This window comes from Hemiscyllium ocellatum, chromosome 3 (genome assembly GCF_020745735.1).
Source record: "Hemiscyllium ocellatum isolate sHemOce1 chromosome 3, sHemOce1.pat.X.cur, whole genome shotgun sequence".
Lineage (NCBI taxonomy): Eukaryota > Metazoa > Chordata > Chondrichthyes > Orectolobiformes > Hemiscylliidae > Hemiscyllium > Hemiscyllium ocellatum.
Window position 1 is genome coordinate 76086065 of NC_083403.1, and position 12633 is coordinate 76098697.

The following is a 12633-nucleotide window of genomic DNA, read 5'->3' on the forward strand; positions in this document are numbered from 1 at the left end:
TTGGGCTTGTTGTTGAGAAATCGGTGGACTGTATTTATCGGGTATCCGTTCTTTTTGAATATGCTTTATGGGTATTTTTCTTCTACTCTTCATAATTCCTGGATGCAGCAGTATGTTGTGGCTTGCTGAAATAATGTTCTGATGCTGCTCTGTTTGTGGTTATTGGGACGATTGCTTCTGTAGTTAAGTATTTTGTCTGTGTGTTGTTTTCCTGTAGGCACTCGTTTGAAGTTTCTCATATCACCAATATCAGGGTTCCTAGCAGAAGCAATAATGTAGAGACCTGAGCAACAGCCCTCTCACCTATTCAACCCAAACTTTGGGTCTGCTACATGGTCAACACCTTTGTCATCAGAAAACGGAACAAATTAGAGGAAACGTACAACACCATCAACAATATCCTTACTGGCATAAAATTCACAAAAGCGGAGAATGACAACAGACTCCCATTCTTCAATGTCACAGTAGAGCAAAATGAATAGGGAACCTTAAACCAGCATCTATAGGAAAACAACACACATGGACCAAATACTCAACTACAGAAGCAATCATCCCAACATCCACAAATAGAGCTGCATCAGGACATTATTTCAACGAGCCATAACACACTGCAGCACCCAGAAACTACAAAGAGAAGAAAAATGTCTGCACAGTATATTCAAAGAGAACAGATACCCAATAAACGCAGTCTGCTAATTTCTCAACAACGAACCCAAACATGCAGACATAACACGCCCAGAAATTCTAGCCAAATTATCCTACATCTCTGAATGACTTCCAGACTATTGATGAAGGGCTAATACCCAAAGCATTGATTCTCCTGCTCCTCGGATGCTGCCTGACATGCTGTGCTTTTCCAGCACGACTCTCTCGACTTCCAGACTTCTCAGACCTCTTGGCATCATGGTAGCCCACAAACCTACCAACAAACTTAAACAGCAGCTAATGAACCTAAAAAGCCCTAAGCAAACAACCAGCAAAACAAATGTAATTTACAAAATGCCATGCAAGGACGGTAACAAACACTGCATTGGACAAACAGGAAGAAAACTAGCCACCAGGATACATGAACATCAACTTGCTACAAAAAGACATGACCCACTCTCCCTGGTATCCTCATGTCCTTCTTTGCCTGTATATCACTTCAACTGGGACAACACATCCATTCTAGGACAGGCTAAACAAAGACATGCACGGGAATTCCTTGAAGCACGGCATTCTAACTGGAACTCCATCAATAAACACATCAATTTGGACCCCACCTACCATCCTCTAAAAAATAAAGAACCAGAAATTATATCACCCACCCTAAGAAACCAAGACACATAAATAGAAAAAGTGGGACAAAACACCAGTGCTTCAGTGGAGGCTCACTGATGATGTTACCTAGCATGGTGATGAAACATCTGAAAGCAAACCTTCCAGCTCAGTGAGCAAACTTACTACTCTGGGATCTAATTGAGATTATGAGGGATTAACTTCTACAATTAGCTACGGCAGTTAGAACTAGAATACAGCAGAATGAGTTGTAAAGATTAATTTACAATAGCCTAGAAGAACTCAGTTGTGATCTTTTGCATAAGATGCTAGTCTGTACAGTGAGTGTGGATTAACTACCCATTTAAAATGGCCGGAGGAAAGACATCTCGAACAGGAGCAGGTAAGTAGGATGTGGGGACAAGTGAGATCAGTGACTGTGGTCTCCTGGAGATTGCCTGCTTGCCTTAGAAGGGTGAAGAAGTTTCCAGGGGTTTTACTAACATCATTCTGAGATTGCCTACTACAGGAGATTGTCTAAGTAGAGGATGAGGTGATGGTGGGTGTAGGTTACCCAGTGTCTGTTCATTCTTGTACACACATGTCCTGCACTGCAAGGATACTCCATTCTAAACACCTGCTTCCAAATACTTTCATCCTATCCAAATCGCACCACTACCTTCAGCAAACTATTCCACCATCAATTACACTCTGACACGATTCGCCTTATCAAACTATTGTGTGATTTACAAAAAACTACTTGCACACATTATTTCTCAGAGGCCCAGAGGGAAACAATGTGAAAGCATATGTCTGTGCGTGTCTACTCAGAGCCACAGGACTTCTTCAGCCAAGCAATCTGACCCTAAATCATTTCACCAATAGTGTCACCACCTCTTCCAACCCTGAGAGCATACTGATTGCAATGATGTCAGCCTCATAGTATATGATTTCTCTGATTGCGACTGTTAGTCTGGTCCAATCAGGGAGATCTGGTTGGCATATAAAAAGGGTAAACTCCCCCCAATATTAGTTTGATTTAATCCCTGCCCTCGCCTTCACTTTTTGATCATGCAACAATGCCCTCTCTCAAGAACGGCACTGCTTATCACTGGCAAAAGAAGAAAAGGGTGAATGTCAGAGATACTAACACTCTGGTGCCTTACTCTGTATGAGGCTGTATTATAGTTAAGGACTGTATGTTCTGGGATTCAAATGCTTGAAGAAGGATAGAAAGTGAGGAGGAGAGAGTGATGTTTTTAATTAAAGAAAACATTACTGCTGTGTAGTTAGAGGGGAGATTCTTCAGGGATTGTCCAATGAAGCTATATGGGTGGAACTCAGAAATAAGGGGTTACTCACCTTAATGGGATTACACTATAAGCTCTCAATAGTCAGTGGAAAACTGAGGAGCAAATATGCAGAGGTCTCAGATATGTGCAATAATAATAGGGTTGTAAAGAAGGGGATTTTAACTTTCCAAACACAGAATGGGATTGCTATAGTGTTAGGGGCTTGGATGGGGAGGAATTTGTAAAATATGTTAAAAATAATTTTCTTTATCATTATATAGATGTTGACCTGATATACGAAGGTTATCATTAATTTGGAGAGGGTTCAGAAAGGATTTACCAGGATGTTGCCAGGAATGCAGAGTTTGAGTTAGAAGCATAGGCTAGATAGGCTGGGACTTTTCTCACTGGAATGTAGGGGACTGAGGGCTGACCTCAGAAATTTATAAAATCATGAAAAGCAGAGATAACATGAATGACCAAGGTCATTTTCTAAGGGCATGGGAGTCCAAAGCTGTTGTTGTGGTTCTGTTCGCCTAGCTGGGAATTTGCGTTGCAGACATTTCGTCCCCTGTCTAGGTGACATCCTCAGTGCTTGGGAGCCTTCTGTGAAGTGCTTCTGTGATCTTTTCTCCAGCATTTATAGTGGTTTGAATCTGCTGCTTCCAGTTGTCAGTTCCAGCTGTCTGCTGCAGTGGTCGGTATATTGGGCCCAGGTCGATGTGTTTGTTAATAGAATCTGTGGATGAGTGCCATGCCTCTAGGAATTCCCTGGTTGTTCTCTGTTTGGCTTGTCCTATAATAGTAGTGTTGTCCCAGTCGAACTCATGTTGCTTGTCATCTGTGTGTGTGTGTGGCTACTAAGGATAGCTGGTCATGTCGTTTCGTGGCGAGTTGGTATTCATGGATATGGATTGTTATCTGCCTTCCTGTTTGTCCTATGTAATGTTTTGTGCAGTCCTTGCATGGGATTTTGTACACTACATTGGTTTTGCTCATGCAAAATCCCATGCAAGGACTGCACAAAACACTACATAGGACAAACAGGAAGACAGCTAACGATCCATATCCGTGAATACCAACTAGCCACGAAACGACATGACCAGCTATCCTTAGTAGCCACACACACAGATGACAAGCAACATGAGTTCGACTGGGACAACACTACTATTATAGGACAAGCCAAACAGAGAACAGCCAGGGAATTCCTAGAGGCACAGCGCTCATCCACAGATTCTATCAAAAAACAAATCGACCTGGACCCAATATACCGGCCACTGCAGCAGACAGCTGGAACTGACAACCGGAAGCAGCAGAGACAAACCACTATAAATGCTGGAGGAAACAACACAGAAGCACTTCACAGGAGGCTCCCAAGCACTGAGGATGTTACCTAGATAGAGGACGAAATGTCTGTCACGCAAATTCCCAGCTCGGTGAACAGAACCACAACAATGAGCACCCAAGCTACAAATCTTCTCAGAAACTTTGAGTCCAAAACGAGCAGGCATATTTTTAAGTTGAGAGGAGAAGATTTAATAGGGACCTGAGGGGCAATGTTTTCACACAGAGGGTGGTTCAAATGTGGAACAAACTGCCAGAAGGAGTGGTAGATGCAAGTACAGTTACAAAGACATTTGGACAGATACATGAATAGGAAAGGTTTAGAGGGATGTGGACAAAAGCAGCCAAGTGGGACTTGTTTACTTTGGGAAACTTAGTCCGCACAAATGAGCTGGACTGAAGGGTCTGTTTCCATGCGGTATGACTCATTGCTGGAAAACCTCCAAATAGTTGACAACATTAACTGTTACTGACAACAGGGAAAGTGAAGAGGAGAAAACAAAAGCAGTATATGCTTCTGGGAATAAACAGAAGGCTGCTTGCTTTTTGAGCTGCAACAAATTTACACAATGATTTCATCGAATTCATATGTTGGAAGTGGGTATCAGTTAAGTCTTGGTGGCTTGTTGCACCCAATGGTGTACATTGCTAATACAGCGAAAGTGATGCTCCTCTTGATCATTGTCCTCATTCTCCCCCTCAGAATGCTGCTGCCACTCTCCTTGCACTTTAAAATCCAGCACAACCCTCTTTGCTTGCTCCAATTGTGCAGAACACAGCATGGAAGGACTATGTGACACACTGTCCACTACTGCGTTGCCCCACTAGATTGATCCAAGCATTGGAGCCTCACTTTCAAGTGGGCTCTCATTTGCTTCACCATGGCCTTGCTGGATGAATGGACAGCATTGTATTGACACACGTCCTCAGTCGGGGGTTATATTATCAGCCATGGATGTAGACAATAGACTTTTGTCTCCCAGTAAGGCATCCAGCCTTTAAAATGAGGAAGGAACCTGAGACAGTTCAAAGACATAGGCATCATGGCAATTTCCTGAATACCTGATGCAGACTTTTATGATGTGGAACCTATGATCACAGATGACTTGTACATAAATGGAATAGATATCTTTACTGTTGATGATCTTAGACACAATATGATGTAAGCTTAGTTTTCATACAGTCTGATCTACTTACTTAATTTTACTCTAATAATGAGGCGTAGTTTACTGTGAGTCATAGTTTATTATTGCTGAAACACAACATAGTTTTAAATGTACAATTTTACATCTTTCCCTCTAATATCCCAAGTAACCTTACAGTTCTTAAATGTCTCTGCCCACATATTAGTTTAAAATTGACTTTGAGAGTGCAAGATGTTAGAAGCATTATACCTCGATTGCAACTTGTCAAACTTTCTTCTTGTTGCCAAACTTCCTACTTCTTGGTCCTGATGTTCTCTGGAGTGGAGAGTGACACCTCTGATTTCCTTAACTAGTTATCTAGATCATTTTCAAGTAGTGGCTTAGCGGCAGTTTGATATTGCAATTTAATTAGCATGATTTAGTTACTCAATGTAAATTGGATTTCTGTATCAGGAAAGGTACTGCAAAGACAGTATTGGATACTGTAATTTCCCCTATTGATTGAGTTGACCCTAGGGGGCAGTAATGTGTCAAAAACAGTTAAATCAAAACTCAGATTTAGCGTTTCACCCAAAACCTTGCAACATTGTCTCATCAACAACCCATTCATCAAATCATTCAAGGCGAACGTCTGGAATATCTGGCTTGATTTAATTTGATAGTGAATACTGTAAGCTTACTCACTTTATATCTTAGTTCCACTGTCTCATTAAGACCTATTCAATATAAATCAACCAATTCGCATGTCTGTCTGGTCTGATCGAGTTCCTAGCACATTGCTCAGTTGGCCTGTTTTCACAGCAGACCATTCAGTTGGCCAAAGTTGCTTTTAGTGTCCCAAAACAGCTGTTACAAAATTTAAAAAAGACATTCCACTACCTATACTGAAATGGTACTTCAATGCAATGAGTGTGTAGCTAGTAGCACTGTGCACCAAGTGGAAGCCATCTATATTGCTAAAGCCCACCTCCCAGGCTGCAGCACTGACATCATCAAGGAAACAAGATAAAGTGATTACGACGTGATATAAATTGCATCATCACCAGCCATGATAGATTTGTGGATTGAAGATTGAGAGATCTCACATAGGGCCAGAGTGGATCCTTGGAAGCAGTTAGTTGTACAATAACTTACCTCAGTTGTTGTCTTGACTGCTGACGTATAAAATGACCATTCACCCCTCCAGTGCAGAGTAAAGTTATGTGACGGTATCCTAGAACATCATCAATCTGCGACTGCATTGTTTCTCACTCATCTGGAGGAATTACGTTGGGGACAATATTTTGGACATCTGGTACTCTGCATCCTGAGAAAACCTTCACCTCTTCACATGGAGGCTGCTTGACAGCATCAAGAGGTTGTTGCTGGTCCTGGACTCACTGATGCATCTGTTCCTCAATCTCTCTGTGCCTTTGCTGCACTGTGAGCACAGTGATGATGACCCCTGCTGTGGCCAGATCCATTGGTTACAGTTCTAATGAGCATACCTGGGGGAATATCATAAACAGTGTTCTGCATTGTGAATGGTTATTATCTGCATCTCACACATATGATAGTTTGGCATGGTCCTTGATATAGCAAGAAGTCTTCTATTACACTGTAACTTGCATATTTTGCACTTCTTATGCACCTTGTCGTGTACGATTGTGTAATTTGTGCTGTCCATGTAGCATCCTCAGTCCTGGATGAATACGGTCTCATCTTGACTGTATCAGTTGTATATGGTAGAAATGACAAATAAAAGCTCGCTGTCTCTCTGGAAGAGTCTGACAAGGACATCCACGATAAAGTAGGCCTTATTCTGATGTGTACAGCACAAGCTATTCAGTAGCAGCTGGTCCTGGACTTGATTCTGTTTTTCAGTTTCTCTGTGCCTTTTTGGTACTGCAGCCAGAATAAAAGACATCCCTGCTGTGGCTGGATCCATCGGTCATACTTCCAGTGAAACTGTGTGGGTCTATCAGAGGCAGAACAGATCCTTAGTATTGTGCGAAGTCAGGTTTCTTATCTCACATAAACGTTTAGTATACTCATTCATACAGTGTGACACAGATTCCATGGAACGAGTCTGTTAAGATCATGGAATGCTGCTACTCTGACATAGGGGCCTCATTCTGATGAATACAATACAAGCTATGTCATGCAAATACAGTCAGTCATTGATTGCACGAGAGTGGCACAGTGACTCAGAGGTTAGCACTGCTGCCTCACAGTGCCAGGGGTCTGGGTTTGATTCCATGCTCAAATGACTGTCTGTGTGGAGTTTGTACATTCTCTGTGCATGCATGGGTTAACTCTGGGTGCTCAGTTTTTCTCCCACAGTCCAAAGATATGCACGATAGCTGGATTGGCAATGCTAAATTGCCCACAGTGTCCAGGGATGGGCAGATTAGGTGGATTAGCTATGGAAAACAGAGAGTTACAGGAATAAGATGGGGGGGGAGATCAGACGATCAGTGTGGACCTGATGGGCCAAGTGGCTTGCTTCCACATTGTAGGGATTCTATTCCATGATCCCCATATCAACAAGAATGAAAACATTGCAGTTAAGAGCATGTCACTGAATACTTAATTCACAATGCGAGGAAATCAGTTCCCTCCCTTGGTGCAGCCTATGGGATTTTGAATTGTCTTTGTGAATTTTGTAGGTGATACTTTTAAGATCAACTGTAATTCTGCTTCATAAACATGACTATCTCAAATCTGGATCCAGCCACAGCAGGGATGTCTTTTATTCTGGCTGCAGTACCAAAAAGGCACAGAGAAACTGAAAAACAGGACTTGTATCCCACACATTTGCTCATCAAGTATGTTTATGATGGAGGATTCTATAAATTCAGAGAACTTTAATTTGCATTGTGTAAGTACCTGATAAAGCAACTTCCTCTTAAAGGAAGAAACATTGGTCACAAGAAGAGCTTGATCTCATGTTCAGACCCAAAAAACACTCTGGTACCAGCCATTATTAATTTCCACTTGAACATTTCTAATTCAGATGATGCTAGAAGGCAACACAGATTATGCTGTGCAGAGTAAAGGTTGGCACATGATATGTATGTAGCTATCAAGAAAAGTCAGGCTTCTTCCTGGGGGTTGTGAATTGTAAAATCTATGGAGTGAAAAATCTATTGTTAAAACTCAACTATCTGGCCAGACTTAAAGAATGAGGAAATGAATGAAGTACTTATATTTTCTCAGTATAGTTCAGTCTTGAGCTGCCTTCAAGAACACTTAACCACAATTGAGTATTACTTAATGGATCTCAAGTATTTTCATTTATTTTATATAGTAGTAATGATTCAAAATTCTGTAAGATTCTGATTTCTGAAAATAATTGGTACTGATAAAATTTTACCATTCTCATTAAATTGGCCAGAAATATGACAAGATCACTTCTGCAAATAAAACTGACATTGACTGAACTTGTTGCAAAACAAATTTAAGTCAAGAAATCACCTGGAAATAGAGGGGTATTTTCAAGCTCCTCTTCACCTCTTGCCAGGACACACATCCATCCTTCAGAAGTAGGAAGTAGTTGCTGGTTGCATTGTAAATGTCCAATCATTTTGACACAGAAGGGCTGTTGAAGTAACTTGAATAAATACGTTACTTCCACGTTAATTCTTGCTCTCAATAGTATTACATACAAAAGATGGCCATATTGGAACAGTGATATGAGTTTGTATGCTTACGAGCTCCCCTAAAAGCCAACTGCTGAATTGTTATGATTAATAAAATGGGAAAATAGGTTCTAACACTTCTGATCAACAATTACAACTGAAGTATTGGGAAGGACTAAATTCTGTATAGATACAGGAGGAGTTGATTGACAGAAATTTCCATCCAGGCTGTAGTGGTAGCTGGCTCTGTTGGAACTTCTGACTAATCTGCAAACAGAACACTAGTTGAAGGTCATTCCTCAATTTCCTATGGACACACAACAAAGAAAAAAGGTTTATGGTTAGCAAAATCTGCTGAATAACACAGGAGGGGTATAATGTATTTTTTGTCTAGTCAAAGACTGAACTTTGCCAGTCCCAAAGTAGGCACTTATCTGATTCAGTCAGTCCAAATAAATGCAACTTACCTGGAAACCATAACAATCTCTCAAGTTTTCATAGAGGAACAGAAGTTAGCTTGAGCAAGGTGATATTTGCTAAAACGATTACTCAGTATATTCACTTCCCGATTGTTAAATAGAACTTCAAAACTTTCCCATGTCTGAGTGGTACATATTGCAGACAAAACAACGTGCTAATGTCTGTTTCCATGGCTAGATTTTCCTGGAAATAGTTTCCAGCCTGTCACCTGAGCCATAGCATGGGGGCCACCAATCTATGTCCAGTATGGTTTACTACCCAGCAAGGGGAAAAAATAGCATTGTAGAATGAGACCAGTGTTCTGGTATTTGGAACTGATATCCAGAGCACTGGTAATTGCACCAGTATCTCCTACAGGAGACTCTTCTGTTCTTACTACCTGCTATAGGCTACTGGAAGATTTATGGTGAATAATCAATCTGCTTGGTCACATCATGAATGCAACAATGGTCATAAATTTCGAAGTGAGACTAGAACCTAGCCCATCTGGCTCAGAAGTAAGGACACTACTCACTATACCAGAATAATTCCATCACTGGCAAATAAGCTGGTTTAATTATTAATATCCAAACATGACATTTGTAACAGTTCCAGAGCATGTGTGAGAGACAGAGAGAGGAGGAGAGGGAGGGAGGGAGAAGGAGGGGGGGAGAGGGAGCGAAGGAGGGGGAGAGACACTGAGAGAGAGAGAGAGACAGAGAAGTCATGAGCATAGAAAACCTTTGGGCTATGTTTACAACAGGACAAAAAAGTAGCAACAGCAAGTTTACAGTGCAAGAGACAGTCTTCAGCCTATTGAGTATGTGCTGGTCCTTATATGAAGAATCTGAAACTAATCTCACTGTTATGCTCTCTTCCATAGCTTCTCTCTGCTTCAGTTTCAAATGGTAATCTCCCCGGAAAGGATTAAATACTTCAACTCTTCTCTTTTGTACCAAAGTTTTATACCAAAGTAGTTAAACCAAAGTACTGGCCCCTCACCCGTCATTTATTAATTTTAAACTGGTGAAGCCTTGTCTGCAATTTTTCTATGGCAAGTGTATAACTTCCTGAGTAAGGAGACCAAAACTGCACATAATACTCCAACTGTGATCAACAAGAGTCTGTATGGTTTCAGTAAGACTTACATGATCCTACAATGAAGGCCAACATACCAGATGCCTTTCTAACCTAACACAACTGCATGCTTGCTTTCAGTGACTGGTGTACATTAACATTTCCCAAACTATTATCATTTGGAAAGTACCCTGGCTTCTGTTTTTCTGACTGAAGTGATTGACTTCACATTTATCTTCATTATACAGCATCTGCCATCCATTTGCCCACTCAGCTTGTCTAAATTCAGCCTATTGAGTCTGCACCAGTAAAACTACGTAAATCTAAATCAATCCCATTTTTCAGCACTTGGCCCAAAGGTTTGAATGCTATGAGATTTCAAATGTTCAGCCAAGTACTTTATAAAAGGTAATGAGGTTTCCCACCTCAATTACCTTTGAAGCAGTGCATTCCAGATTCCCATCACACACTGGATCAAAAAATACTTTTCCTCAAATCCTCTCTCAACCTCCTGCTTTCCACCTTACGTTTATGCCCCTTGTTACTGACTTTTCAACTATCGGGAGTAACTATTCACCTTGTCTATTCGCGCATAATCATATACACCTCAATCCGGTCCCATCTCAACCTTCTCTACTCCAAAGGAAGCAACCCAAGCTTATCCAACCTCTCTTCATAGCTGGACAAGCAGGAGGCTGGAAGAACACAGCAAACCAGGCAGCATCAGAAGGTAGAGAAGTCAACATTTCGGGTTTAACCCTTCTTCAGGGACTTGGGGTGGGCATAGATGGAGCTGCAAATAAAGGGTGGGGAAGGAGTGGTGAGGTAGGGATAGGTGGACACAAGTAGAGGATATGAGCTGGTTGGTCAATGGGAGGATAGAATCTGTTTGGCAGTTGGAAGGAAGGGTTGATTAGGGGAATGGAGGAGAGGCGGAGGAGCTGGAAAGGGAGTCTGAGGATGACAAGGGAGGTTGTTTTAATTTGGGGAACTCAATATTGAGTCCTGCAGGCTGTAGGCTGCCCAGGCAGAAGATGAGCGGTTGTTCCTCCAATTTATGTTCTGATTCGTTGTGGCAATGGAGGAGGCCAAGGATGGTCATGTCGGAAGGGTATTGGGAAGGAGAAGTAAAATAGGCAGTGACTGGGGAGGTCAGGCCTGGCTGAGATGCTTGGTGAAACATGCCCCAAGTTTACATTTGGTCTTCTCTACATCAGGGAGACTAAATATAAACTTAGGGAACGATTCGCCAAGTATCTCAGCTATGCCCACAAGGGCCGACCTGACCTCCCCAGTCACTGCCCGTTTTAATTCTCCATCCCAATCCCTTTCTAACATGATCATCTTTGGCCTCCTCCATTGCCACAGCCGATCAGACCACAAATTGGAAGAACAACGTCTCATCTTCTGCCTGGACAGTCTACAGCCCACAGGACTCAACACTGAGTTCTCCAATTTCAAATAACCTCCCTTGCCATCTTCCAACTCCCTTTTCAGTCCCTCCCCCTCCCTTCCACTCCTCTCATCAACCCTCCCTTCCAGCTACCAACCAGATTCTAATTTCCCATCAACCAACCAAGTTATACCCTCTACCTGTGTTTACCTATCCCTACCTCAACCCCACTGCCTCCTTATCTGCAGCTCCCATTGCACCCACCCCCAGTCCTGAGGAAGGGTTACACCTGAAACATTGACTTTTCCACCTCTTGATGCTGCCTGGTTTGCTGTGTTCTTTTAGCCTCCTGCTTGTCTACCTTGGATTCCAGCATCTGCAGTTTTTTGGCTCTTCATAGCTAAATGTCTCCAGAGCAGGGAACACTCTACTGAATCTCCTCAGTATCCCCTCCAAAACCGCATTCCAATAGTGGGATAACCAGAAGTGTACATAGTACTCTGGCTAGAGTTGGTTAGCTCAGGTGACTGCATGGCTTGTTTGAGATGTAGAGTATTGCCAACAGCATGGGTTCAATTCCCGTACTGGCTGAGGTTACCATAATGCACTTAGCTTCACCATTCATCTGACGTGTGGTGTCCCTCAAGTTAAATTGCCACCAGTTTTCTCTCTCTAATGAGACAGCAGCCCTATGGGACTGGGTAATCTTACGTCTACTCCAGCTATGGTCTAATCAACAAGACCTATCTGCTCTTATAATTTATGTCACAACTGCTAAAGGCTTCTTAATTATCTTATTAACCTGTGTTCCTTGCAAGGATCTGTGGACAAGAGCTCCACGATTCCCCCTTTCCTCAGTTTCCTCAGGTCCTGCCATTCATTGACTATTTCCTTGCCTTGTTACTTTTTCCACAATGCATCACCTCACACTTTTCATCTGTCACTGAAGCTGTGAAATTTAATGGCTTTTGAATCCTGAATCCTGGGGTTACTATTAACCAGAACCTGGATTGGACTGGCCATATAAAAAGTGGTCATAAGAGCAG